This window comes from Bubalus bubalis, chromosome 19 (assembly GCF_019923935.1).
Source record: "Bubalus bubalis isolate 160015118507 breed Murrah chromosome 19, NDDB_SH_1, whole genome shotgun sequence".
Lineage (NCBI taxonomy): Eukaryota > Metazoa > Chordata > Mammalia > Artiodactyla > Bovidae > Bubalus > Bubalus bubalis.
The window spans coordinates 31,348,750-31,375,777 of NC_059175.1; the positions used below are offsets into that span (position 1 = coordinate 31,348,750).

At 42.1% G+C, this 27,028-nt stretch overlaps 1 protein-coding gene across 1 annotated transcript in view; it reads right to left on the minus strand.

The window, feature by feature from the left end:
- The window catches only part of NIM1K (NIM1 serine/threonine protein kinase), a 90,171-nt gene extending 65,934 nt beyond the window's left edge, over nucleotides 1-24,237 (minus strand). Inside the window, exon 1 of the mRNA XM_006079325.4 lies at nucleotides 24,032-24,237. The gene's annotated coding sequence lies outside the window, so the exon portion shown is untranslated. The remainder of the gene's footprint in view (nucleotides 1-24,031) is intronic.
- Nucleotides 24,238-27,028: the final 2,791 nt, after the last annotated feature.

Genomic DNA, 27,028 nt, shown 5'->3' on the forward strand with positions numbered 1-27,028 from the left:
TGCCATTTCCTTCTCCAGGGAATCTTCCCAACTCAGGGATCGAACCCAGGTCTCCTGCATTGTAGACAGACACTTTACCATCTGAACCACCTAACACTGCTTCTGCTGCTGCTGCTGCTGCTAAGTCACTTCAGTCGTGTCCGACTCTGTGTGACCCCATAGACAGCAGCCACCAGGCTCCCCCGTCCCTGGGATTCCCCAGGCAAGAACACTGGAGTGGGTTGCCATTTCCTTCTCCAATGCAGGAAAGTGAAAAGTGAAAGTGAAGTCGCTCAATCGTGTCCGACTCTTTACGACCCCATGGACTGCAGCCTACCAGGCTCCTCCGTCCATGGGATTTTCCAGGCAAGAGTACTGGAGTGGGGTGCCATTGCCTTCTCCGAACTGCTTCTATTCAATATTTATTGAAGCATCTAGCCAATGAAAGAAGACAAGAACTAAATACTGAAAATAAAAAAAAACTTCTGATTTGCAAAGGTTTTTCTTTTTAGACCTTCTCTCTTGCTGTTCTTTTTAAAAATTTTTATTTATTTTTAATTGGAGGATAATTGCTTTACAATATCGTGTTGGTTTCTGACATACATCAACTTGAATCAGCCATAGGCATACATGTCTCCTCCCTCTTGAACCTCCCTCCTCCCACTTCTCACCCCATCCCACCCTTCTAGGTTGTCACAGTGTTAGTTTGAGTTCCCCGCATATTACAGCAAATTTCCACTGGCTATCTACTTTACATACGGTAATGTAATTTTTTCCATGCTACTCTCTCAACTTGTCCCACCCTCTCCTTCCCCCACTGTGTCCACAAGCCTGTTCTCTATACAAAGATTTTAAACACTGAAAATCCTAGAGACTCTATTCATAAACTATTAAAACTAATAAGTAAGTTTAACAGCATTGCAGGAGACAATATTGCTGCAAATTCAATAACATTTGAATTCACCAATAATGATCTTGTAATAACAAGGAAGTATAATAAAACATGTTCCATTCATATGAGTAGCAGTAAAATTTGTGAGATACCTAAGAATCAATCTAACAAAGGAGGTTAGAGAGACATAAATTAAGAAAATTATGGAAATTTATTGGAGAATATTAAAAATACCTAACAAATGAGAAAAAAATACCACATGAATAAGAGAATACTCACTATCAAAAACATGTAAACTCATCCCCAAATGACTCTATAAATTTCAATTCAGTTCAGTCGCTCAGTCGTGTCTGACTCTTTGCAACCCCATGAATTGCAGCATGCTAGGCCTCCCTGTCCATCACCAACTCCCGGAGTTCACCCAAACTCATGTCCATCGAGTTGGTGATGCCATCCAGCCATCTCATCCTCTGTCATCCCCCTCTTCTCCTGCCCCCAATCCCTCCCATCATCAGGGTCTTTTCCAATGAGTCAACTCTTCGCATGAGGTGGCCAAAGTATTGGAGTTTCAGCTTTAGCATCATTCCTTCCAAAGAACACCCAAGACTGATCTCCTTTAGAATGGACTGGTTGGATGTCCTTGCAGTCCAAGGGACTCTCAAGAGTCTTCTCCAACACCACAGTACAAAAGCATCAATTCTTCGGCACTCAGCTTTCTTTATAGTCCAACTCTCACATCCATACATGACCGCAGAGCCTTGACTAGACAGACCTTTGTTGGCAAAGTAATGTCTCTGCTTTTGAATATGCTATCTAGGTTGGTCATAAATTTCCTTAGCAAAGTTCAATTTTTTGGTTTTCTGTATGAGTATGCTTAAAATGGTATATTGAATCGTATTCGGTAACACATACATACAAACACACTTGTTTCATTTTCACCCTGTAAATTGGTACATTTGCTCTCATTTCCAAATTTCAGGTGAGCAAACATCTTTTGTACCTTCTAAAAGAGGTATCTGTAAAACTGTTACATATGAGTCATTCAGAACAGCCACAGAAGTGCAGAGTTTATGCAACTTTCCAAAAAGGCAATGAGTTGTGTTGAGCATGAAATGGGGAGGAATCTTTCTCAGTATTTCCATCAGTTTGCTCAATTAGGAAGTACTCAGCAGATGATACTATCTTCTGATAAGTAAAAAGCTGAGGAAACAAAAATCTTACCTGAGGAAGATTTCATAAAAATAAATGAGTTTTCATGAATGGGGAAGAGAAGTTAGCAGAGAAGGTAGAGATGTTAACTCTCTAGGGAGTTATCTTCTCCAGGGAAGAAAAATTCCTAAAAATAATTCCAAACCACATTAAGGGTGGTCAGGGATGGGAGCATGGAATGGGTCAGGAATAGGAGTCCTTGGTACCTTGAAGACATCAGTCCAGCATTACCATTTCAATAAGTAACTTAACTGACCTAGAGCCAGATATCCTGGAATGTGAAGTTAAGTGGGCCTTAGAAAGCATCACTACAAACAAAGCTAGTGGAGGTGATGGAATTCCAGTGGAGCTATTCCAAATCCTGAAAGATGATGCTGTGAAAGTGCTACACTCAATATGCCAGCAAATTTGGAAAACTCAGCAGTGGCCACAGGACTGGAAAAAGTCAGTTTTCATCCCAATCCCAAAGAAAGGCAATGCCAAAGAATGCTCAAACTACTGCACAATTGAACTCATCTCACATGCTAGTAAAGTAATGCTCAAAATTCTCCAAGCCAGGCTTCAGCAATATGTGAACCGTGAACTTCCTGATGTTCAAGCTGGTTTTAGAAAAGGCAGAGGAACCAGAGATCAAATGGCCAACATCTGCTGGATCATGGAAAAAGCAAGAGAGTTACAGAAAGGCGTCTATTGCTGCTTTATTGACTATGCCAAAGCCTTTGACTGTGTGGATCACAATAAACTGTGGAAAATTCTGAAAGAGATGGGAATACCAGACCACCTGATCTGCCTCTTGAGAAATCTGTACGCAGGTCAGGAAGCAACAGTTAGAACTGGACATGGAACAACAGACTGGTTCCAAATAGGAAAAGGAGTTCGTCAAGGCTGTATATTGTCACCCTGCTTATTTAACTTCTATGCAGAGTACATCATGAGAAATGCTGGACTGGAAGAAAGACAAGCTGGAATCAAGATTGCCGGGAGAAATATCAATAACCTCAGATATGCAGATGACACCACCCTTATGGCAGAAAGTGAAGAGGAACTCAAAAGCCTCTTGATGAAAGTGAAAGTGGAGAGTGAAAAAGTTGGCTTAAAGCTCAACATTCAGAAAACGAAGATCATGGCATCCCGTCCCATCACTTCATGGTAAATAGATGGGGAAACAGTGGAAACAGTGTCAGACTTTATTTTTCTGGGCTCCAGAATCACTGCAGATGGTGACTGCAGCCATGAAATTAAAAGATGCTTACTCCTTGGAAGGAAAGTTATGATAGCATATTGAAAAGCAGAGACATTACTTTGCCAACAAAGGTCCGTCTAGTCAAGGCTATGGTTTTTCTTATGGTCATGTATGGATGTGAGAGTTGGACTGTGAAGAAGACTGAGTGCCAAAGAATTGATGCTTTTGAACTGTGGTGTTGGAGAAGACTCATGAGAGTCCCTTGGACTGCAAGGAGATCCAACCAGCCCATTCTGAAGGAGATCAACCCTGGGATTTCTTTGGAAGGAATGATGCTAAAGCTGAAACTCCAGTACTTTGGCCACCTCATGCGAAGAGTTGACTCATTGGAAAAGACTCTGATGCTGGGAGGGATTGGGGGCAAGAGGAGAAGGGGACGACAGAGGATGAGATGGCTGGATGGCATCACTGACTCGATGGACGTGAGTCTGAGTGAACTCCGGGAGTTGGTGATGGACAGGGAGGCCTGGAGTGCTGCGATTCATGGGGTCGCAAAGAGTCGGACACGACTGAGCGACTGATCTGATCTGATGACATGGTTACTCCTTAAAGTAGCAGTGTGATATTGGGATACTAATATATTCATCTACTTGGTAACATAATATTTCCCAAGGGAAAATTTAATCAAAAACTAGTTGGGATGTTTGAACATGCAAATTATCTCGATTCTATGTCTTTCCTTTCAAAATTCAAAGTGATAGTCAAGTATAGTTGCAAAACATAAGGGATGCCTTTTAGAAAGGAAGTCATACAAACATGGGAGTGGAGGGGTGGAGTTGAAGAACAGCCAGCCACAGACTGTCAAAGCAATAAGACCAGTGAATTGCAGTTAGAACATTATGTGAAATCTTGGCGTGTTATATATCTATAGTTGTAGTCTATCCCCCTTATTAATAACTACTGTTTAATGAGAATCTATAATAAATAACAAGTGCTCAATAAGTAGGGAGACATAGAATTTGTCATTCAAATCAAGACACTTTTGAGAGTTGCAGGGGGTGATAGTAATAACCACTCTGGGACAAGAGGTGCAAATCAGGGCTTCCCGTGACCAACTGGGACATACGGTTGTCCTGTCAGTCAGAGACAAGGGCTCCCCCGCTGGCTCAGCGGTAAAGAGTCCACCTGCCAATGCGGGAGATGCAAGAGATGCGGGTTCGATCCCTGGGCTGGGAAAATCCCCTGGAGTTGTTGTTTTTCAGTTGCTAAGTTGTGTCTGACTCTGTGTCCCCATGTACTGCAGCACGTCAGGTTCCCTGTCCTTTGCCATCTCTGGGAGCTTGCTCAAACTCGTGTCCCTTGAGTCAGTGATACCATCCAACCATCTGTTGTTGTTTAGTCTCTAAGTTGTGTCCAACTCTTCTGTAGCCCCATGGACCGTAGCCCACCGGGGTTCTCCATCTATGGGATTCTCCAGGCAAGAATACTGGAGTGGGTTGCCATTCTCTTCTCCAGGGATCTTCCCCACCCGGGGATCAAACCCACATCTCCTGCACTACAGGCAGATTCTTTACCACTGAGCCACCTGGGAAGCCCACAATTAGGTTTAGATGAGGTCATAAGGGTGGGGCCCTCATGATGGGTATAATGTCCTAATAGAAAGAGATCAGAGAGTGTTGCCTTTTTCTCTCCCTCCCTCCCATGTGATGGCACAGCAAGAAGCCAAGAAGGGCACTTTCAGCAGAAGCCAACCAGCCTGCCACCTTGATCTCAGACTTCCAGGCTCCAGAACCGTGAGAAAATTCATTTCTGGCACTTAAGTCCCCACATCTGTGGCATTTTGTTATGACAGCCTGAATAGACACATACGTCCATCTAGAACTGCCCTTCTGCGAGAAAAATAAACTTATTTTACCTGAAATAATAGCTTAGCCTCACCTACCTTAAACATGTTTTAATCACTTACATTAACCTGTGTGCATACCTGCTCAGTTGCTTTAGTCGTGTCCAACTCTGCAACTCTATGGATTGTCGCCTGCCAGGCTCCATTATCCATGGGATTCTCCAGGCAAGAATATTGGAGTGGGTTGCCATACCCTCCTCCAGGGGATCTTCCTGACCCAGGGATCGAACTGTTGTCTCTTACATCTCCTGCACTGGCAGGCAGGTTCCTTACTACTAGCACCACTGGGGACCTGCAGTCAGCAAGATCACTTAATACGAAGACTATTTTATAATAAAGCGTTGAATATCCGATGTAACTGATTGATCACTGTACCAAAAGTGAAAAACAGAAGGTGGACTGTGCAGAGAATGGCTATAAGGATTTCAATGGTTTGCCCTTGTGATTGTGTGCCTGACTGGGAGCTGCAGCTTGCTGCTCCTGCCTGGCATCATGGGAGAGTATGTGTATCTTTTCACTGGCCTGTAAAAAGATTAAAATTCAAAACTGGAGGTCTGGTTTCTACTGAACGTGTGTCACTTTCACACCATCGTAAAGTCGAAAAATCCTAAGTCAGAAGCAGTCTGTATATACTTTCTTCCATCCTTACAGCAGCCCTGAAAGGTGCCTGCAGTTTTCCTCATTTTTCAGGAACTTCAAAAGAACTTGGTAACTTTTCTAAAGTCATACCGGCAATAAGCATCCGAGTCCAGGCTTTTCTGACCTCAGAGCCCGTGCTTCAGCTGTGCAAACCACAGGTGCTCCGGCTTCCCCGGTCTTGTGAGCAGGAGCTGTGTGCGTCACAGGGTGCCCTCACAGAACAGATGCTGCAGGAAAGGATGAGGTTGAAGAAGAGATCATTCTCCCCCACTTCCTTACACTCTCACTCGTGCTCAGTCCTGTCTGACTCTTTTCGATCCCATGGACTGCAGCCCACCAGGCTCCTCTGTCCATGGGCATTTCCCAGGCAAGAATACTGGAGTGGGTTTCCGTTTCCTTCCCAACCCAGGGATCCAACCCATGTTTCCTGCATTGGCAGGCGGGTTCTTCACCACTAGCACCACCTGGGAAACCCTTTTCTTGCTCTCACCTAAGCAATGTGAGGTTGCTACACTCTTCCTCCACTGGGGAATATTCCCCCAATAACAATCCTGTTATTGAACTGAAGTGTCCAGTTCAGCAGACTGTTTTTAAGGGCCTGCCTACTTTAAACCAGTGGTACGAGGTCCCTCCCCAAGAGTCATGTGATTAAATCATCAGCTAGGGGGCAAGGTGAATACATAAATAGATAACTAAATACAACGTTCAAAGCACTGGGCTAGACATTTGTACAGGAAGGATGGGATCCAGAGAGCACAGGCGGTATGGGCCATGTTCAGGGAAAACCTGAAGGAGATTTGGCCTGAAAGAACCTGCCCCTGTGATTCAGCAAGTGCTAAAATAAGGAAATGTAGGTCAGGGAAGTAGAAAGTGAATATGTTTTGTTGTTTGTAAATGGACTTGAGGCAATGTGAAAGATGGGAAAATCTGTACCTCATGGTCTGCTACAAGAACTGGTGTTTGCTTGTGTCCAAGACATGTTTGTCTGAACTAAAAGTTCAGAGAACTTTAAAAGGTTTTTAAATTTTTTCCATAATTAAATATGATCAAAGCATATCTTACTACCCAAGAATGGGAGTAATAGTCTGTATTTGAATTTTAGTCTCTATTCTGATGGACAAGTTTCAACCAAACAATCTAGCATTGAACCAAAAGTCACCCATTTTCCACTCTCACTGAACATTTCAGCAACGAGACAAACAGCTTTACACCAAGAGTCTACTGACTTTGCACCGCAATATACTAACCTTTAAAACTCGTTGCATCCCGTTTCCTACAGATATTAACCATGTCACTCATTTTGTGGTTTTGGTAAATCTTTTTTACTTTTCTTGGCAAAGAGTAGTCACCAAAGCACACAGGCTGGTTCTCACATGGATATGATGTGCTAAACAGAGAGGGTGACTCTTAAGGAAGCTTGAGTTTAGGCAAGACAGAAGCTTCCCTCCTCACCTTCTGTATCACCTTCTATCTCTCTCCACCCAAAGCCGGATACCCAGCCCACAATCCTCTGAAGAACCTCTCTGCCTCCTCCTGGGAAGATAGTAACTCTCTAGTACCTGTGACATGACAGAACATAAACCCACTAACATCCATTTGTCTCAGGGTTTAATGGAGTGCTCTCAAGAGGCATGGATCTTCACTGGGATGCTCAAGGCTCAATTCCAAAATTCTGGAGACATTGCTAGATTGGCTGTTTCTGGCCATACAGGTCCTGTGTGGCTGCAGCGGGCTGGTGACTATCATGTCCTGGGGAGAGGCCAAGTCACGTCAGCTCTCCCAGGAGATCAAAGCAGCTCCAGCTTTCAGGATGTGTCTGCACATGGAAGCCTTTTCATTGGCTTCCCAGCCTCATGGAATTGCTGAGGTTCCAAGGAAAATTCAAAATATCAGATCCACATTCCATGTGGTCTCTGCTGTGTGGGTGGGGAGACCCACACGTCCACGGGTGATGGCCCCACTGAGTGTCACCCACCACTGCCATCTGGTTCTCCCCCAGTCCTCCCCCTCCTCCCCCATAATCTTTTCATACGAATCCCACCATCACTCTGTTCTTATGCACACTCTTCAGGTGCCATCTCCAGAATACTTTCATTGTGTAGAGAAAGAGAAGGCCTGTCTTCATTATAACAGGGTCTTCTCAAATTCATGATGGGAGGACCCCTCTCTACACCTGTTCTAAACCCGAAGGGGTCCAGAAGGAAGAATTGGCTTCCTAGTCAGGTGGTTCTTATGAAGAACGTAATTTGTAAGGCTCTGTGTTAGGATGAATACAGGAAGCCAATATATCAATACCACCCAGAAGAATACCGAATGATCAATGATATGGGAAAAAAGCTCAAACTATAAAGTGGAAAAATAAACAATAAAATTGTACATACAACATTCTTTTTTTTTTTTTTTTTTTGCTTTAACTACCAAAAAGCAACCAACCCTCTGAAATGTTAACCACAGTCATCTCTCTAGTTGGAATTATTGATGGTAGTAGAGACAGAATAATAGATTATTTCTTTTAACATTTATTTCTGTACTCTTGACAATAATACTAATGACATGGATATTTATTGTATGCCAGGCACCATTCTAAGAACTTCACATGAATCAACTCATTTAATTCTCACAACTACGTGAGAAGGTCGGTGCATTACTATAGGCCCCCAAACTGAGGCACAAAGTAGTCAAATAATGTACACAAGGTCACACAGCAAGTACAGAAACAGGATTCAAACCCAGTAGGCTGGTTCCAGAATTAGACTTAACCACTATTACTTGCTGCTTCTGTAATATGTGCTGCTTTTGAATGCGTATTTTATAATGCCTTATAGTAAGGAATTATGTTTCTTTAAAGCTAAAGAAAACAATATTAAGAAATGGAGGACCTCCCTGGTGGCTCAGCAGTAAAGGATCCACCTGCCAATGCAGGAGATATGGGTTCAATCCCTGGTCTGGGACGACCCCACACGCTATGGAGTAACCAAGCCTGACTGCCACAACTATCGAGCCTGTGCTCTAGAGCTGGGGAGCTGCAACTGTTGAGCCCATGTGCTGCAACTACTAAAGCCCACACACCTGGAGCCCATGCTCAACAAGACAAACCACCACAATGAGAAGCCCCACACAGCAACTAGACAGCTGCAACTAGAGAACTAGGGAAGTGAGCCCCCACTTGCCACAACTAGAGAAAAGCCCATGCAGCAACAAAGACCCAGCACAGCCAAAAATCAATTAATTATTATTTTTTTAAAAGATTAAGAAACGATGAATTTGTGGGGGAGAAAGTGTTCTCCCCGTCCTACTCCTCCGCCATCTTGGCTCCTCCCTAAAAGATTAAGAAATGAAAACAAAAAGAAATATAAGACAAAGTAACCAAGGAGACAGATGAGACAGGGTGAAAGAATAAGTAATGAGTCAGGAGAAATGACTCCACGCTAAACATCTCTGGATTGGTTTCCTCCACTGTACAATGTGAAGGTGTGCAAGTCTACATTCGAGAGAGATACCTACTCTGCAAATTACCAATAATTGACGTTATTGATGAAACGTTTGAAAGCTGTACCAGCATTTTAGACTTGGCCTTCACACCCTATAACAAATTTGCTGTCTTTGTGCTTAGATTAACATCTTTAAACCAATATGTACACAAAGCAAATGCCCAAAAAGCATCAAAATTATTAGTAAAGTTAAGGATATGATTCTATGAGATTGACACTAGAGATCAGTTTCTGAAAGACAAAAAGTGGTGAGAACAGAGAAGCTGGTCTGGCAGCATGCATGATTCCAAAGGACAGCAACCAATGTATATAAAGCTAAAAATCCTGAGTTGATACAATTAACAATAGTCAACACATGATGAGGAAAAGAAACCAATAAAATGGAGTAATTTCCAAGTATGTCTACATCATTACTTCCCTGAAATTGCAGGATGTGTTTCCTGGCTCCACCAGGTAGATGAACATAACCCAGAGAAAGTGAATCTGTGCTCAATGAAATTTCACTTAAAAAATGAGAGAATCCCTCAAGGTTCCAGACAGAAAAAATAGATCTCATGCCAAGAATCTAGCACCATGATGGCACTGAACTTTAAGAAACACTAGAAGCTGGAGTACAGGGGAGGAGCCAAGATGGCGGAGGAGTAGGACGGGGAGAACACTTTCTCCCCCACAAATTCATCAAAAGAGCATCTAAACGTCGAGTAAATTCCACAAAACAACTTCTGAATGCCAGCAGAGGACATCAGGCACCCAGAAAAGCAACCCAACTCTTTGAAAGGAGGTAGGAAAAAATATAAAAGACAAAAAAAAGAGACAAAAGAGGGAGGGACGGAGTTCCGTCCTGGGAAGGGAGTCTTAAAAAGAGAGAAGTTTCCAAACACCAGGAAACCTTCTCTCTGCTGAATCTGTGCCGAGCTTTGGAAGCACAGAGGGCAACATAAAAGGGAGAAAAAAAATAAACAATTAAAAATCGCAGATTGTGAGCCCTACGGTAACTCCCCCAGCGGAGAAGCAACGCAGACGCCTGCACACGGCATTAGCAAGCGGGGGCTGGGCAGGGAAGTGCGGCGCGGGCTGTGTCCCTTAGAGTAAGAATTGGCCCAAATGTCCTGAGCGCTATCTGAGCGAAATAATTTGGGCTAGCAAACCAGACTGTGGGATATCTACCACGCGAAAAGCCAGCCCTAACCTAAGACACCGCCAGGCCCGCACACAGAACAAAGGACTGAACAGAGATAGCCGGCTGCAGACCTTCCCCCTCCTGTGACAGGCAGCCAGAGCCGGAAGGGGGCAATCGCAGCCCCAGAGAGACACTATCTATAAAACTGTAAGCAGGCTTCTTTGCTAACTAAAACTTCTTGGGGGTCTGGACGGTCAACATCTGCCTGAGAAGGTGCGCCGGTTTTACACCCAGATAACCGAGTGGCGGGGAGGCGATAAGTCGCAGCATTGGCGCTCGCCAAACACCTCATCACCTGAGCTGCTCGGATCTGGGAAGAGCACAAAACGCAGGCCCCACCGAGTCTGCGCCTCTGAGGACTACCCGAGTGCCTGAACCTGAGCGGCTTGGACCTGGGAGCTCAGCCCAGGGCCGGCCTCTGATTGTTCCCGGCGGAACAACCTAGAGCCCAAGCAGTGTGGGCAGGGAGGCTACACGCGCCGTGAGCGGGGGCAGACCCAGTGTGGCTGAGGCACTGCGAGCGCACGCCAGTGTTATCTGTTTGCAGCATCCCTCCCTCCCTCCCCACAGCGCGGCTGAACAAGTGAGCCTAAATAAAATAAAAAAAATAGTGTCCTCCACCGTCCCCTTTGTGTCAGGGCAGGAACCAGACACTGAAGAGACCAGCAAACAGAAGAAGCTATAACAGAGGGAAACGCCTTGGAAGCTACAGGCCATAGATTAAAACCCTGTGGTTACTACGGATTACATAGGAAGGGGCCTATAGATCTTGAGAAATATAAGTCGGACCAAGGAACTAGCCAAAAATTAACTGAACCCACAATACTCACAACAAAACCAGAGAAAGACCTAGATATATTTTTACTATTTTTACGATCAATCTTTCTTTCTTTTTTTATTTTTTTTTTTAAATTTTAAGTCCTCTTTTGTCCTTTAATTCTCACTTTTATAACTATTACTTTGCAAAAAAAAAAAAGACCTTATTTTTTTTCTTCTTCAGCAAACTTCATATATATATTTTATAATTTTTTGACCGTGTTTTTTTTTTCTTTTTCTTTTTCTTCTTTTCTTTAACATTGTATTTTTGAAATTCCAAACTCTACTCTAGATTTTTAATTTTAGCCTTTTGGTATATGTTATCAATTTTGTACCTATAGTTTTTTTCATAATTTCTGTGACTTTCTTTTCTTTTCCTCTGTTTCTTTCTCTTCTTCTTTTGTATAACATTGTATATCTGCAATTCCAAACTCTACTCAAGATTTTTAATTTATGCTTTTTGGTATTTGATATCAAATTTGTACCTGTATTTTCTTTATAATTTTTGCAACATTGTTTTTGTTGGTTTGTTTGTTTTCTCTCTTTATTTTTCTTCTTCTTTTTTTTAACATTGTATTTTTGAAATTCCAAACTCTACTCTAGATTTTTAACTTTTGCTTTTTGGTATTAGTTATCAATTTTGTACCTGTAGTTTCTTTATAATTTTCGCGACCTTGTTTGTTTTTCTTTGTTCGTTTTTTCTCTCTTTCTTTTCATTCTTCTTGTCTTTAACATCGTATTTTTGAAATTCCAAACTCTACTCGATTTTTAATTTTAGCCTTTTGGTATATGTTATGAATTTTTTACCTATAGGTTTTTTTTATAATTTCTGTGACTTTTTTTTCCCTCTGTTTCTTTCTCTTCTTCTTTTACATAACATCGTGTATCTGCAATTCCAAACTCTACTCAAGATTTTTAATTTATGCTTTTTGGTATTTGATATCAATTTTGTACCTGTATTTTCTTTATAATTTTTGCAACATTGTTTTTGTTGGTTTGTTTGTTTTCTCTCTTTATTTTTCTTCTTCTTTTTTTTTTAAGATTGTATTTGTGACATTCCAAACTCTACTCTAGATTTTTAATTTTTGCTTTTTGGTATTAGTTATCAATTTTGTACCTGTAGTTTCTTTATAATTTTCGCGACCTTGTTTGTTTTTCTTTGTTCGTTTTTTCTCTCTTTCTTTTCCTTCTTCTTTTCATTAACATCGCATTTTTGAAATTCCAAACACTACTCTAGATTTTTAATTTTTGCTTTTATGTATTTGTTACCAATTTTGTACCTTTAAGAACCCAATCTTCAGGACCCATTTTTCACTAGGGAACGAGATTACTGGCTTGACTGCTCTCTCTCCCTTTGGACTCTCCGTTTTCTCCACCAGGTCGCCTGTATCTCCTCCCTAACCCCTCTCTACTCTACCCAACTCTGTGAATTTCTGTGTGTTCCAGACGGTGGAGAACACTTAGGGAACTGATTACTGGCTGTCTGTCTCCCTCCTTTTCATTTCCCCCTTTTATCCTTCTGGCCACCTCTGTCTCCTGCCTCCTTCTTCTCTTCTCTGTATAACTCCGTGAACATCTCTGAGCGGTCCAGTTGTGGAGTGCACATAAGGAAGTGACTACTGGCTAGCCCACTCTCTCCACTATTGATTCCACCTCATCTCATTTGGGTCACCTCTAACTCCCTCCTCCCTCTTCTCTTCTCCATGTAACGCTGTGAACCTCTCTGAGTGACCCTCACAGTAGAGAAACTTTTCATCTTTAACGTAGATGTTTTATCAATGGTGCTGTATAGAAGGAGAAGTTTTGAAACTACTGTAAAAATAAGACCGATAACTGGAAGTAGGAGGCTTAAGTCCAAACCCTGACTCCAGGGAACTCCTGACTCCAAGGAACATTAATTGACAGGAGCTCATCAAACGCCTCCATACCGACACTGAAACCAAGCACCATGCAACGGCCAACAAGTTCCAGGGCAAGACATACCAAGCAAATTCTCCAGCAACAAAGGAACACAGCCCTATGCTTCAAGATACAGGCTGCCCAAAGTCACCCCAAAGCCATAGACATCTCATAACTCATTACTGGACATTTTATTACACTCCAGAGAGAAGAAATACAGCTCCATCCACCAGAACATCGACACAAGCTTCCCTAACCAGGAAACCGTGACAAGCCACATGTACAAACCCACACACAGTGAGGAAACGCCACAATAAAGAGAACTCCACAAACTGCCAGAATACAGAAAGGACACCCCAAACTCAGCAATTTAAACAAGACGAAGAGACAGAGGAATAGCCAGCAGATAAAGGAACAGGATAAATGCCCACCAAACCAAACAAAAGAGGAAGAGATAGGGAATCTACCTGATAAAGAATTCCGAATAATGATAGTGAAATTGATCCAAAATCTTGAAATTAAAATGGAATCACAGATAAATAGCCTGGAGGCAAGGATTGAGAAGATGCAAGAAAGGTTTAACAAGGACTTAGAAGAAATAAAAAAGAGTCAATATATAATGAATAATGCAATAAGTGAAATTAAAAACACTCTGGAGGCAACAAATAGTAGAATAACAGAGGCAGAAGATAGGATTAGTGAATTAGAAGATAGAATGGTAGAAATAAATGAATCAGAGAGGATAAAAGAAAAATGAATTAAAAGAAATGAGGACAATCTCAAAGACCTCCAGGACAATATTAAATGCTACAACATTCGAATCATAGGGGTCCCAGAAGAAGAAGACAAAAAGAAAGACCATGAGAAAATACTTGAGGAGATAATAGTTGAAAACTTCCTTAAAATGGGGAAGGAAATAATCACCCAAGTCCAAGAAACCCAGAGAGTCCCAAACAGGATAAACCCAAGGCGAAACACCCCAAGACACATATTAATCAAATTAACAAAGATCAAACACAAAGAACAAATATTAAAAGCAGCAAGGGAAAAACAACAAATAACACACAAGGGAATACCCATAAGGATAACAGCTGATCTTTCAATAGAAACTCTTCAAGCCAGGAGGGAATGGCAAGACATACTTAAAATGATGAAAGAAAATAACCTACAGCCCAGATTATTGTACCCAGCAAGGATCTCATTCAAGTATGAAGGAGAAATCAAAAGCTTTTCAGACAAGCAAAAGCTGAGAGAATTCTGCACCACCAAACCAGCTCTCCAACAAATACTAAAGGATATTCTCTAGACAGGAAACACAAAAACGGTGTATAAATTCGAACCCAAAACAATAAAGTAAATGGCAACGGGATCATACTTATCAGTAATTACCTTAAACGTAAATGGGTTGAATGCCCCAACCAAAATACAAAGACTGGCTGAATGGATACAAAAACAAGACCCCTACATATGTTGTCTACAAGAGACCCGCCTCAAAACAGGGGACACATACAGACTGAAAGTGAAGGGCTGGAAAAAGATTTTCCATGCAAATAGGGACCAAAAGAAAGCAGGAGTAGCAATACTCATATCAGATAAAATAGACTTTAAAACAAAGACTGTGAAAAGAGACAAAGATGGTCACTACATAATGATCAAAGGATCAATCCAAGAAGAAGATATAACAATTATAAATATATATGCACCCAACACGGGAGCACTGCAGTATGTAAGACAAATGCTAACAAGTATGAAAAGAGAAATTAACAATAACACAATAATAGTAGGAGACTTTAATACCCCACTCACACCTATGGATAGATCAACTAAACAGAAAATTAACAAGGAAACACAAACTTTAAACGATACAATAGACCAGTTAGACCTAATTGATATCTATAGGACATTTCACCCCAAAACAATGAATTTCACCTTTTTCTCAAGCGCACATGGAACCTTCTCCAGGATAGATCACATCCTGGGCCATAAAGCTAGCCTTGGTAAATTCAAAAAAATAGAAATCATTCCAAGCATCTTTTCTGACCACAATGCAGTAAGATTAGATCTCAATTACAGGAGAAAAACTATTAAAAATTCCAACATATGGAGGCTGAACAACACGCTGCTGAATAACCAACAAATCACAGAAGAAATCAAAAAAGAAATCAAAATTTCCATAGAAACGAATGAAAATGAAAACACAACAACCCAAAACCTGTGGGACACGGTAAAAGCAGTCCTAAGGGGAAAGTTCATAGCAATACAGGCACACCTCAAGAAACAAGAAAAAAGTCAAATAAATAACCTAACTCTACACCTAAAGCAACTAGAAAAGGAAGAAATGAAGAACCCCAGGGTTAGTAGAAGGAAAGAAATCTTAAAACTTAGAGCAGAAATAAATGCAAAAGAAACAAAAGAGATCATAGCAAAAATCAACAAAACCAAAAGCTGGTTTTTTGAAAGGATAAATAAAATTGACAAACCATTAGCCAGACTCATCAAGAAACAAAGGGAGAAAAATCAAATCAATAAAATTAGAAATGAAAATGGAGAGATCACAACAGACAACACAGAAATACAAAGGATCATAAGAGAGTACTATCAACAATTATATGCCAATAAAATGGACAACGTGGAAGAAATGGACAAATTCTTAGAAAAGTACAACTTTCCAAAACTCGATCAGGAAGAAATAGAAAATCTTAACAGACCCATCACAAGCACGGAAATTGAAACTGTAATCAAAAATCTTCCAGCAAACAAAAGCCCAGGTCCAGACGGCTTCACAGCTGAATTCTACCAAAAATTTAGAGAAGAGCTAACACCTATCCTGCCCAAACTCTTCCAGAAAATTGCAGAGGATGGTAAACTTACAAACTCATTCTATGAGGCCACCATCACCCTAATACCAAAACCTGACAAAGATCCCACAAAAAAAGAAAACTACAGGCCAATATCACTGATGAACATAGATGCAAAAATCCTTAACAAAATTCTAGCAATCAGAATCCAACAACACATTAAAAAGATCATACACCATGACCAGGTGGGCTTTATCCCAGGGATGCAAGGATTCTTCAATATCCGCAAATCAATCAATGTAATACACCACATTAACAAATTGAAAAATAAAAACCATATGATTATCTCAATAGATGCAGAGAAAGCCTTTGACAAAATTCAACATCCATTTATGATCAAAACTCCCCAGAAAGCAGGAATAGAAGGAATATACCGCAACATAATCAAAGCTATATATGACAAACCCACAGCAAACATTATCCTCAATGGTGAAAAATTGAAAGCATTTCCTCTAAAGTCAGGAACAAGACAAGGGTGCCCACTTTCACCATTACTATTCAACATAGTTTTAGAAGTTTTGGCCACAGCAATCAGAGCAGAAAAAGAAATAAAAGGAATCCAAATTGGAAAAGAAGAAGTAAAGCTCTCACTGTTTGCAGATGACATGATCCTCTACATAGAAAACCCTAAAGACTCCACCAGAAAATTACTAGGACTAATCAATGACTATAGTAAAGTTGCAGGATATAAAATCAACACACAGAAATCCCTTGCATTCCTATACACTAATAATGAGAAAACAGAAAGAGAAATTAAGGAAACAATTCCATTCACCATTGCAACGGAAAGAATAAAATACTTAGGAATATATCTACCTAAAGAAACTAAAGACCTATATATAGAAAACTATAAAACACTGGTGAAAGAAATCAAAGAGGACACTAACAGATGGAGAAATATACCATGTTCATGGATTGGAAGAATCAATGTAGTGAAAATGAGTATACTACCCAAAGCAATCTATAGATTTAATGCAATCCCTATCAAGCTACCAACAGCATTCTTCACAGAGCTAGAACAAATAATTTCACAATTTGTATGGAAATACAAAAAACCTCAAATAGCCAAAGTGATCTTGAGAAAGAAGAAGGGAACTGGAGGAATCAACCTACCTGACTTCAGGCTCTACTACAAAGCCACAGTTATCAAGACAGTATGGTACTGGCACAAAGACAGAAATATAGACCAATGGAACAAAACAGAAAGCCCAGAGATAAATCCACGCACATATGGACACCTTATCTTTGACAAAGGAGGCAAGAATATACAATGGATTAAAGACAATCTCTTTAACAAGTGGTGCTGGGAAATCTGGTCAACCACTTGTAAAAGAATGAAACTAGAACACTTTCTAACACCATACACAAAAATAAACTCAAAATGGATTAAAGATCTCAACATAAGACCAGAAACTATAAAACTCCTAGAGGAGAACATAGGCAAAACACTCTCTGACATACATCACAGCAGGATCCTCTATGACCCACCTCCCAGAATATTGGAAATAAAAGCAAAAATAAACAAATGGGACCTAATTAACCTTAAAAGCTTCTGCACATCAAAGGAAACTATTAGCAAGGTGAAAAGACAGCCTTCAGAATGGGAGAAGATAACAGCAAATGAAGCAACTGACAAACAACTAATCTCGAGAATATACAAGCAACTCCTACAGCTCAACTCCAGAAAAATAAATGACCCAATCAAAAAATGGGCCAAAGAACTAAATAGACATTTCTCCAAAGAAGACATACAGATGGTTCACAAACACATGAAAAGATGCTCAACATCACTCCTTATCAGAGAAATGCAAATCAAAACCACTATGAGGTACCATTTCACACCAGTCAGAATGGCTGCGATCCCAAAGTCTACAAGTAATAAATGCTGGAGAGGGTGTGGAGAAAAGGGAACCCTCTTCCACTGTTGGTGGGAATGCAAACTAGTACAGCCACTATGGAGAACAGTGTGGAGATTCCTTAAAAAACTGGAAATAGAACTGCCTTATGACCCAGCAATCCCACTGCTGGGCATACACACTGAGGAAACCAGAAGGGAAAGAGACACATGTACCCCAATGTTCATCGCAGCACTGTTTATAATAGCCAGGACATGGAAGCAACCTAGATGTCCATCAGCAGATGAATGGATAAGAAAGCAGTGGTACATATACACAATGGAGTATTACTCAGCCATTAAAAAGAATACATTTGAATCAGTTCTAATGAGTTGGATGAAACTGGAGCCTATTATACAGAGTGAAGTAAGCCAGAAAGAAAAACACCAATACAGTATACTAACGCATATATATGGAATTTAGAAAGATGGTAACAATAACCCTGTGTACGAGACAGCAAAAGAGACACTGATGTATAGAACAGTCTTATGGACTCTGTGGGAGAGGGAGAGGGTGGGAAGATTTGGGAGAATGGCATTCAAACATGTAAAATATCATGTATGAAACGAGTTGCCAGTCCAGGTTCGATGCACGATACTGGATGCTTGGGGCTGGTGCACTGGGACAACCCAGAGGGATGGAATGGGGAGGGAGGAGGGAGGAGGGTTCAGGATGGGGAACACATGTATACCTGTGGTGGATTCATTTTGATATTTGGCAAAACTAATACAATTATGTAAAGTTTAAAAATAAAATTAAATTAAATTAAAAAAAAAAAGAAAAACACCAATACAGTATACTAACGCATATATATGGAATTTAGAAAGATGGTAACAATAACCCTGTGTACGAGACAGCAAAAGAGACACTGATGTATAGAACAGTCTTATGGACTCTGTGAGAGAGGGAGAGGGTGGGAAGATTTGGGAGAATGGCATTGAAACATGTAAAATATCATGTATGAAACGAGTTGCCAGTCCAGGTTCGATGCATGATACTGGATGCTTGGGGCTGGTGCACTGGGATGACTCAGAGGGATGGAATGGGGAGGGAGGAGGGAGGAGGGTTCAGGATGGGGAACACATGTATACCTGTGGCGGATTCATTTTGATATTTGGCAAAACTAATGCAATTATGTAAAGTTTAAAAAAAAAAAAAAAAAAAAAAGAAACACTAGAAGCTGGAAAAGAATAAATCAATGCCTTCGGAAATTTGCAGGAATGAATTTCCAGCCGAGAATCCTATACACAGGCAAACCATCAATTAAGTGTGAGAGTGAAACGGACTTTTCTAGACATGCAAAGTCCCCCAAATTTACTTCCTATACTCCCCTTTAAGAAGCTATTTATAGCAAAACAGATGCTTTATAAAATGAAAAGCATAAACCAAGAAAGGAGAAGACAAGAGAACAGGGACTCAACATAGAAGTGGGGTGAAGAGAAGTCTCAGAAGGCCCTATATGTCCCGGGCATCAGAAAACTGTTCAGACTGGAGAACTGGGGGGTCCGTTCAGAGGGCTGGGGTGGGGCCCAGAAGGAAGAGGATTGGCAGAGCATTTCATTGTGTGAAAAAAAATCAAGGAGAGGCATTTTAAAGAGCCACTAGAATAAATGGTGATAGACTCTAAAAAGCAAATGAAAAACTATTTTCCCCAAGAGTTGTACAGAAAAAGAAATATATCCACAGTCCACAACTCGGCTCCAGGGAAAAATAATTACACAGTCATTATCATGCAGATGCAATGTTGATATAATTAACATTGTGATGTCTCTTGTGAGAAGCACTAATAAGGCAGAACTTTGCACGGAGATGTGTGCAAGGTCTTTCCTCCTGCACCCTCCCTTCTCACCATCCCAGCACAAGATATTAGGCCCCGACTCTTCCTTCCCACTCCACTGCAGAAAATCCATTTTACTCAAATAATGGCTACCAATTTGAAAGAGCAATTCCTCCATTTTCTATCCTTGACCAACTATTTCCTTTTCTTTTTTTTTTTTTTAACTTTTTTATTTTATATTGGAGTACAGCCAGTTAACAGTGATAGTTTCAGGTGAAGAGCAAAGGGACTCAGCCATACACATACATCTATTCATTCTCCCCTAAACTCACCTCCCATCCAGGCTGCCACATAACACTGAGCAGAGTTCCCTGCGCTATACAGTAGGTCCTTGTTGGTTACCCACTTCAAATATAGCAGTGTGTACATGTCGATCCCAAACTCCCTAACTATTTCTGAAATTAACTGAACTTTGGCTGCTCTGGCTGGAGTCCTAGGAAATACCCAATCCTCCTTCCCTCTCTGGAGCATTCCCCTGCCTGGCATTTGCAAATCAAGGATTATACTAAGGGTGCTCTGGCTGATTTTTTCCCACCAACTGTGTTGCAAAAATGGAGGAAGGGGAAGTTGGAGGGGAGGAGTAAGAGAGCTATATCCTGCCCTGTAATAAAAGAAAGTGTACAGATTCTGTCTAAAATTGATAACTCAAGGACCAGCCACATAAGAGAATTATTTCCAATTAGGGAAGGATGTGATCAAACAGCTAAGAAAGAGCAGAGCAATCGTAACCCAAGAGAGGGACTGTTTTTTGTTAGAATCTTTTAACATGCTCTAATCCCTAAAATTATAGATGAATGCACTCGGCTGATAACAACTGGAGCAGTTTTTAAAAGTGAAGCGTGCAACTTAAAGTTAAGAATGACTCAACTAAATGATCCAACCAACGCAGAGTAGAAAGCTTTCTTAGTGGCTGAAGGGTTGAGAAGAAGCAGGTCTAGCCAGAAGATGGAAAGTCCATACCACTGGAAGTGAATTTTGGTCCCCTTTCAGTCCTACCAGACAGCCTCTAAATTGGAGAATTTGGCTCAATAGGACAGCCAGAGCTTTCTTGAAAAGCATCAGTTTCTCTGTTCTCCGTAAAAGGCAAAGAATAGAGTTTGTTTTAGCTTCCTGTTCCCCAACTTGTGTTTTTTTGTTTTTCTGTATAGCTCCCATTACACTATGTTTTTTTTTTTTCTTTTTACTCCCTTCCCTTTAATCTGTGAGTTTTCTTCTCATTTAAGACTCTTCTTCGCCTACTGTTTTATTTTTCTCTTAATCCCAAATTCTTCCTGCCTCTGTACCTTGTCTCTCTTCTCATCTAGATTTTCTCTGAGTCCTACCTGATACTCATATTCCTAGACATGCCAGGTGGTTTTAGGTTTCATTTCTTAATTTTCAAAGTAGTTACCTGAAATGACTTGAGTCTTTTGAACACAACCTGCCTATCCATAAAACTGGTTAATATTCCTCAGGATGCTATATGACAATGGTTGAGCTATCTTTGAAGTTCTTGAGAAAAAGTAATTTAAGAACTGTGATCTGCTTAATTCAAGTTGTAGACACTGTCATCCTAATAACTTTGACTATTTTCTTCTTTTCTTGAAATTTATAACTTCAATTCTAGAGAACTTTTTATACAATGACCATGGAAAGTGAAAACATAGAATGAGACTCATTTTATAAACTAATTTTAGTTGTCATTTCAACAACTGAAAGAAAATTAGCAAATGAATTAAGAGTCTTTAGTCCTTAGAGTAATACTATAATGAGATTCAAAGAATGCAGTTGGATTTTCACATTATATTTTAATTTTTAAGTTTCTCAAAATGGAACTAGATATTTGGCTGAAAACATTAACCTATTAAAACAAGTTTTTTTTTTTAATTAAAAAAAAATTTTAATATTTATTTGGCTGCATGGGCTCTTAGTTGGGACATGTGGGATCTAGTTCCCTGACCAGGGATCAAACCCCAGATCCCTACTTTACAGAGTCTTAGCCACTGGACCACCAGGGAAGCTCCATGTTCTTTTTTTTAAAAAAACTGTAAGTCTAAGGACTGGCTTTCAAAATTTTCAATCATATGCTATAAATATGTAAATTTAATTTATAGGTTTCAATGCTTAGGACTTGTGAATGTGTAAAGAATTAGGGTCCTTTAAAGACATCAACATGTACTAATAAAAGTATTTGAATGGGACCATTACTCTGTCCAAATTAAACCTTTTAAACTGAAAATCTAAGGCCAAACCAACAGCATAAAGGGCTCTATGGCCTATCTGTAGTTATTACTGGAAAATTTAGGTTTTATACAAAACTGCCTTTATTCTAAATGCAGTTGTTATTAGAAAAGAGCACACACCTCAAACTAAATATCAATCCACGTTTTCCCCTAGCACAGAAGGAGACCTCTCTGAAGGTTTTTCCAGGCTTACCACTTAACAGTGGTCAAGCCAAAAATAAACCTATGAGGGCTTTACTAGGCAAATTCAACAGCATACAAAGCACTAGTCCGTGGAGAGTTGGACTTTTTCCCTATTAGCCTCTTTCTGGCCTTTCCTCTCGCATTCCTCCACCTCCTAATTAGAAAGCTAATTAGGAGTCCAAATTTCATGCTAAATGGGGAGAGAGATCTGGTCACAGGCCAGGATTCCTTTCGCATCAAACACTGTTCTCGGTCTCCCTTCCTTAGGGCACTGAACTGTGGGAAGAGAGCTGGGCCCGCAGGACCAATTGGCTGAGGGCACTGTTTACTCTCAGTTGTCTGCGAGGGAAGATCTGTTTCACAAACTGAAAACTCTGCAAAGGTAAAATTAAACAACAACAACATGCCTCGGGCCTTCACTACCCTAAAGAAACAAGTATCTTCTAGGCTCAATTATTATTACCATGGTAACATGAGGGGGCTTGGGGAGGTCTCCTCAAGAAGGGTTCCCGATTCCATCCAGGCAGCCTCTCAACAGTGCCGGGCGACTTCTCCAGTTACCATGGCAACCAAAATTAGAAGTGCTTTTGCAACACTAACAGAAACCATCTTTTGAAGCTCTTCTGTGAATCACATTGAATACTGATGATGCAAGCTTGAGTGATACATATTTACAAACATTAAAAAAAATCATATTGCCATAAACAAATACTTGTTTTAGAGTCCCCTTTGCAATCGTTTGACTTAACCTTGGAATCGATCCTTCGGTCTGGTTTTGTTTGTTTCCCTTCTGGATTCCCGCGGCCTCGAGTGCAAAGGCGATTTGTTTAACTTCCAAACTTGTCTGAATTGCACGGGTGAGAGCTTAAAATGTGGTTCCTTCGCTCTGGGTTTGAAAAGGGGTGAGGAAGGGGGTGGGGGAGGGTGGGTCTAACAGAGAGCCCTCTTGTCTAATAAAGTCGGGAGGACGAAAATCGGGAGGGGGTGGGGAGAAGAGCCGGGAAGGGACGGAGGAGGAGGGGGAGAGCCGGGAAGAAAAAAGTGCAGATGGCTACATCTCCGCTGCCCTTACTGGGGCTAAGAGCACCTTTATCGGGTGCCTTGACCTCTCCATTTGCTCAGATACTGGGTCAGGCACACAGAGCTGATCGGAAACGGCATTTTAAAAGCCCTGTTGCGATCCTTTCCAAGTCGTGTCGCCGAATCCTCGGGCTCTTAATATTCCTGAAGGGACCTCAGGGAAGAAGAGACAGGCTCTTCTTTACTTGTACAGTCTTTCCAAAGGAGCGTCTTTCTTTAGGGAGCGTCGTGGCGTGGGGTGGGATGGAGGGTCCACTCCTCTCGACCACCGCCGTTCCCTGTCAGTGCCCTTCACTGCCCACTGCCCGCCGGGGTCACGCAGGTCCCCGGCACTGGATTCAAACTCTGCGGCTCCGGGCTCGCGCCCGGGGGCACCGGTGGCGCGCAGCTGGGGTGCGCGGGGTGAGGCTGGGGGTGCGCGCACAGACCTGGATGTCCGCACCCAGCTGGGACCCGGGGACACAGACGAGCACACCCCGGGCTCACGCCCTCGGGCACCGGCAGGCTGCTCGCGCCGGCGCACCCCGGCCTCTGCCTCCAACGCTCTCGCATCCCAGGCGCGATGGGCCTCGGAGGGGGCGCCCCTAAAGAGCGCTAATCCTCTCCTGACCCCAATTCGCCCACCGTCGCCGGGACTGGGGTCTCTCTTTGCCCTGGGGTTCCGGGGAGGAGAGGCGTCCCTGTTCAGCACCCAAGTCGGCAGCCTGGCGGAGGAAGGGGCGGCCGGGTGGGGTGCCGGCTGCGAGCCCCGCGGCCCTCGCTTACCTTGGTGGCGAGCTCCGCTCGCGGGCTCGGCTTCGCGGCGCCCGGCCGGGCTCTTTGGGTGGTGGGCTCGGGCGCGGGCGGTGCGTGGGTGTCAGAGCGCAGTGGCCGCGCCAAAGGCTCGGGAGCTGTCAGGGGCGGTAGTGGCAGACCCCGCCCACCGGCCGGGCCCGGGCTCCGCAGAAAGGACTCAGGCGCCCCGCAGCGTTTCCCGAAGGACCAATCCGGAGCGGGGGGCTGGCCCGGGGGAGGCGGGGAAGGGGAGGCCGGAGGGGCACCCGGACAAGGGCCTGGACCTCGTAGGCCGGTTTCTATGGCAGCCGGGAAGGAGGGGCTGAAAGGAGGTGGGCGGGGGGGCGGGGGGCGCGCGGCGCGGGGACACCCAACGTACACACTGGAGCAGAGGGGGTTGGCCCTGCCGCAAAGAGGAGCGCTCCTGGAGCATGGATGGCAAGAGGCGACACGGCTCCCATCAACTCCCGCTGCGTGCTGAGTCGCTCCAGCCTCTTGATAAAAAGGGTTTCCGTGTCCTTGGGAGACCCGGTAATCTTCCTAACAGAACGGGGTTTTCTAGCAAACCACCGTGACAGCTCCTTCAGGTGAGTCTGGGAGCGTTTAGGGTTTGCAGAAAGAAGTGCTAACGCCACGCTCAGCCCGGATTAGGCCTGGTTCCTTGGGTGCCCCTTGGGCAGTGGATCCCCAATGTCGTGTGTACTCCCCAGCTATGACTCTCCGGCTCATGGTGGGTGCCAAATGTTTTTCCAGTTTACAAGCAAGGAGAGAATGCGATTCACCGAATACTAAAAAATAAAGATGATTTATTGAAGTTCACGTCCATCATTTTACAGAGGAAGAAATTGAAGTCGGAGAAGTCAGTTAACAAGGGCCACAGGGCTGGTTAATGGCAAAGCCGTGACTGGGGGCCCTAAGTCACAGCTCTGTGAACAATCTTTCCACCTCCTCATGTGGCTGGATCCTCCATAATTGCTAGGGTGTATTTACAAAAGCGAAAGAGCTAAGGGGAAAAATAAACTGAGTTTAAAGCCCTTTTATGGTAGAAATTAGGGAATCCAAAGATTCCTTATTTTGCTACTTGCCAGTAACTGTTATAAATACTTTCACAGAATGACTGATTAAATCCTCACAAGAGCCTTGAGGCTAATCAGAGTTAGGTGCTCTGATTACCACCCCTGTTTTGACAGATGAGGGAACTGAGGCCCAGAAATTTACTTGATTTGCTCAAGGTCACACAGCTGTCCAGTACTGATGCTCGGACTCAGACCCAAGGGTCTGACTCAGGTCTGGTGCTCGTCCTCAGTAGCCTGCGCTGCCTCTTTGTATGATGATTAAAGGGGCCAGAACAGGACGGGCAAGAAATAAAACCTTGGACAGCTCCACCCACTGACCACTGGAACTGGCAGGAAAACCAAGAGAACCTGGGAAAAGTGCTTTCTTGTTTTATAAGAGTAGTTATAAAGGTTCTCTGTGAGAAAAGTGTGTCTTTAAAGGGAGGCCTTCTTCTCAAAGACAAAAGGACTTTTTTTTTTAAAGGAGTAATCTTAAAATAGTACGTGTCATCAGTCTTTCTAAAACAATGAAATACAGGATAAGTCATTGCATATTTTAAATACAAAAGACTCCTTGAATTCTACAACATGAAAATCCACAGAACAAAAATTCATAAAGAAACAGCCCAGAAACCAAGAGCCTCAACTTCCCAGGTGACACATACTCTGACATAGGTCATCCCATGGTGCCCCTGTAGAGCAATGCTTGGCAAAGCCAATCCTGGATTCTAGAGAATTAAGAGGTTACCGAAAACTTTAGGCTACCGTAGAAAAGGAAAACTTAAAACTCAGCTTCAGAAACCACTTCTAAAGTCCAGTAGCCAGACTTTTTTCCAGGAGTCACCCGCATTCCTCTTGCAGACAGACTGCTGGGGCCTGCTCCGTTTCAAAATATAAACTCTTCCTTCATGCCTTCCTTTCCCTTGGGGGTCCTGGGATACTCAGCCATACAGGACTGACCTCACACTGAATTTCCTTCACTTGAAAAAAATGTTTTTCTCCTAGACAGGGTCATTCAACAATAGGCTAATTACAATGTAACAGTATATAGAAAAGTTAACATTTTTGTTTTGAACAATATGGGGAAATACTTTCAACATGTTAAGTGAAAGCAAAAGTTACAAAACAGAATGATACAAATTTGTGATATGTGTAACTGGAAGGAAATATACCAGACATTCTTGTGGAACCTCAGGTGATCTAAACAATGTTAATACTTTCCAGTGTTGTTTGCATTTTCTACAATGGGAGTATATGTCAGAAAAAATTTTTAATGTCAGAAAAATATTATTTTCCAAAAGAATTGATGAAACTGTAAAAACTATAAAGACAGTATAGTTTCAGGTTATTGGAGAGCTCATTAAAATTTAGTGTATTAAACCCTGCTCCCTTGGGTTAGCAGTAGCCAAGTACATTCTTAAAAACAACTAATTATTATTAGAAGAACTGACTCTAAAACAGGAGGTCATTGTTCTATACTTTAAGAAGTACCAGCAGTGGCTAAAAGTTTAGAGTTTTGACTCATAAAGCTACACCCTGCCTCTTAGCTCTGTTCCTTACTAATTACATGACACTCTGGTTTCATGTACCTTCATCTGTTCTCTCATCTGTAATCAGGGAGTTGTGAAAATTAATGAGAGAAAGTTTCTGGTAGACAATGAACTAGGTTTTCTTAACCTGGAGTCCCAGGGGCTTGGATGATTGGCAGGAAGCTCCCTCACCAACAGTGTATTTGTCTACTCCTTTCATCACAGTCTCTAAGTAGTTGGGGCCCAAATGTCAGAACCCCCTGAATAAATGCTTAATAAATGGTAGCATTATTATTTCAAGTTCTGACATATCTTCCCACCTTTAGTGCTGTTCTAGGGAATATAGGCACATCCTACTCTAATTTTAAGTTACCTGATACAGAACATCCCTACTGAATGTGAAC